Genomic DNA, 3,903 nt, shown 5'->3' on the forward strand with positions numbered 1-3,903 from the left:
ATGGAGGAGTAAAGTCTGTCATGCAATCAAGTGAGATTGGCTAAGTGACTTACCATAAGTAAAAAAGAGAGCAAGCAGCAATGCAGAAAAGATCCCATAGATTATTCTACGTTTTTATTGCTTAAGTATGAGTCCCTTCTTCTGAAGAAAGGACTTTAGTTTCATGTAAGGAAAGAATGTCAAGATTGATTTTCTTCCTACCAGTTCAGTGTATAGCAGGCATTTAGCCTCCATGGTACACTCTGAAGGACTGATCAAATCTCACCATCACACCCATCCCTCATGTGTCTGAAATTCCACTATTAGCAGTTCGGTCCTTTGGATCTGGTAGGATTTTGATTTTGAATGCACCATGGTCTTTTGTGGTCTAACCTGTATTGCTTTTGGCATTTGTGAATTTCTCTTTAATTTCTCTTCTGTATAGAACTTTGCATGTGTTTGGATTAGCACTTAAATAATCAATTAAGGTAGAGTGCAAATATGATTTTGAAAATTAGTTGTGAAAGTACAGGGAAATGTCTTAGATTTTGAATAGAAAATAAGTTAACTTGCAAGGTCAGGATATCTATCCCTCCCATTTCAAAGATATGAAACTATTCCATTTTTAATTACATAACCTTCAGGAAATAATCTAGACATCTATTTTGATACCTAAACCAATGATTAACAGCCATCACAGACAGGCAATTTCTCATCTAAAGGATAAGAAGTTTTCATTTGGAAGCCTAAGTCTACATCTCTTCAGTACAATTTAAACATTGTGAGCATTCACTAAGGACCAGCCACTATGCTAGGCACATCAGAGAATATAAGATCAGACATGGTCCCTGCCCTCAAGGGAACCCCCATCTTCTGAAGGAGAGAGATACAAATTCAAGCAGTTCTAGAGCCAGGCAGACTGTGACAAAAGCATCAGGAGAAGTATAAACAAAATATTAGTAATTAGTAGAGAAGGTTAGAGATACATATCACCTTAAAATTGGGGCAGTGGAAAGATCTTTTAGAAAAGGTGAAATCTGCTGAAAAATCTAGTTTGTGCCAAAACAAGACAGAATAAATAAGACAATGCCTGCATTTATGAAAACTCTCAGGCTATCAGGAGAACAGGCCTTGAAAGTACTACAGCAGACCAACATGGGAGAGTGATGGTGTGAACAACTTACAGTACCATGGAAGAGAAGAATGTGGAAGGTTTGTCCTTCTACAAGGGTTGGGGAGGGGTCTGCCTTGAAATGGAAGTAAGTTTCACCAGCTAATGAAGGGGAATGAAGGACATCCCAGGCAGCAGAGTATCACACAGTTGAGGAACGGCTCTAAAATAAGTGTGTAAGTTTCACAAGGGTAGATGAGAACGGGGATTTCAAAGACAAGGGGATAAACAGCAGTTCATTATTGTCTACAAAAGAACGCTTTGTAATTGGAAGACAACTGTTGACTCAAATTTGAATTTTGTTCTTCCTGGATTTTATTTTCTAATTCTTTCATTGCTGCTGTGGCTGAGCTCTCTCATGTTCCATAAATTCATCTCGAGGTTGAAATTCACATTTCCCTCTATACTAAGAGCCTGGTCACTCATGGCCTCCCAAATTCAATACACAATATATTTATCAGTATATTTCAAGTCTATTCTCTACTTGACAAAGGCAGAGGGACTTCTCTGTCTACAAAGGTCATATGGTTTTACCTTGCACAAGTAGGTAATTAGTCTATCTCTTCTATTTTTAACGCATCCTTACCATTGTTCTAAATAGCCCAGACTGGAGCATGTCCCCACAGGCCACCACCAGTTTGTGTTATCAGGCCAAGTTATAAGATAATCACCATAGCACTTCTGGCTTGAAACTTTTTTCCTTCCTCCCCACAATTCCTCAGAATGGGTACTCATTGTTTCTTTCAGGTTTTGTTTTGTTATTTTAAGTGCTTGTGTTTTGCCCTTGCTCAAGAAAGCATCTGCTCCATAAGCTATTCATCAGAAACCTGTGGTTCAAGAAGTTGCAAAGACCTTCCCCGGATTACTATTATCTCCCTTCTATATGAGGGTCGGTTTCCCCCAGGAGGCACCAAGTTACGTTTCTGGCCTCTGGCCCACCAGATAGTAACACCTCTGCTTGGAGGCCAGGAGTAGCGGGCAGTACCTAGGATTAGGCAATAAGTAGTTTCCACATCCTGCACTCTGAAAGCAATGCAATTACTTGCTATTTATCCTTGCCTTTACCATAATGCTGTTTTAACTGTACGTGGTTCTAGCTTATGGCTACTTTCCAAGAAAGTCACTGTCTTGCTTGTCTATTTATTTATTCACTTAACAAATCTTGAGACCACAAAAAAGAAAGAGATATAAAGAAAATAGATATAACACCATTTAGTGGGGGAAACATGCAATATCAATACATATATAAATATATAATATAATGACATGTAATACTATATATCATGTTAGGCGGCAAATGCAACAATGGAAAAATAAGCAGGATAAACAGACAGGGAGTAATGGGAAGTGTTATTTTAGATAGCGTCACCAAGGAAGGCCTCTCTAACATGGTGATATGTGGGCAGAAACCTGAATGAAGTGAACAGGATGAATATCCAGGGAAAGAGCCCCATGGGCAGAGACAACTCCATGCACCAGGGCCATGAGGTGGAGCATGAATGTGTGGTCCAAGAACAGCAGACAGTCAATGGAATTGGAGTATGAAGAGCAAGTGGAAGGACATGAGGTCAGAGACTGGCCAGGAGCCAAAGCCTGAAGGGCCTGTGGGCTTTGGGAACAAATTTGCGTTTTACGTTGTAAGTGTGGTGAGAAGGCAGTGCCCACTCCACATCCCCCCGGGGTCTGAGGGAGATACAGGAATCACAGTGACTGCAAAGTCTAGACGTGCCATTTACCACTACAGGGAAAAGCAGGTAGGGCCTGAGGTGGGGAAGGAAATCAAGAATCGGTGAGTGCCTATTCCACATTACGGGGTGATTATTGGCTCTTTATACACTTGAATCTTCAGAGTTTTCTTCCCAAATCTGCATGTACAATCAACTTCCAATTATTTTGGTCAAGGGAGGCAAGTAACAAGAAGGACAATGGAAAACTTATTTACATTTTATGCAGAGCTGATTTCAGACACCATTTTGAAGTAGGCAAAGTTTATGAAGTTTCCCAGCCTTTGAGTTTATCTCTTCCACACCCCACCCCAAATTTCCTTCTCCATATTGCCCCAGATTTCTTCTAAAGACATGTAGTATCCTCGTTTTCTGGTGTGTGTGTGTGTGTGTGTGTGTGTGTGTGTGTGTGTGTGTGTGTGTGTGTGTGTGTGTGTTTCTGTCTCTTTCCGCCTCTCTTTCTGCCCACACTCATCACCACGCATGTGACTATGGAAAGGATCAGGTACCAGTCATTTACATCTTAGGATGAATTGAACCCCATATATAATATCTCCCTGCAGTATGTGTCCTTTACACCTTGTCTCTAATTATGTGCTGAATGTTCCCCTTAAGGGAATGTCTATTTAATTCTCCTCTTAAAAAGCACTGATATGTTTAGACACCTACAGATTTCACCTACATGTGAAACAGGATATAAAAATAAGAGTGATCCAACACAGTATATACCAGGAATGCTTCTTAAATGCCCTCTACTTCCCCAAGAAAGCAGGCAACATCCAGAAAAAGGTTTAAAAATAAAGCAGTCTACTGGGTAAAGAACAGTTATCTCTTAGCTACTGCTATGATGAAAATAATGTGTAAATAACAAAACATTGTCTGAAGTGTTGGGATGAAGGTTAATTGTCCAAACTGATCATCAGAACAAATGCTCCTAAGGCAAGTAAGTACCTGGAACAGACCAGTAAAGCCAGGAGCTACCAAGGATCCAGGAACATGACTCCAGGGAGCTATAGATCTGGAAAGAGT

The sequence above is a fragment of the Lipotes vexillifer genome, unplaced genomic scaffold (assembly GCF_000442215.2).
Source record: "Lipotes vexillifer unplaced genomic scaffold, Lipotes_vexillifer_v1.1 scaffold58, whole genome shotgun sequence".
Taxonomy (NCBI): Eukaryota; Metazoa; Chordata; class Mammalia; order Artiodactyla; family Lipotidae; genus Lipotes; species Lipotes vexillifer.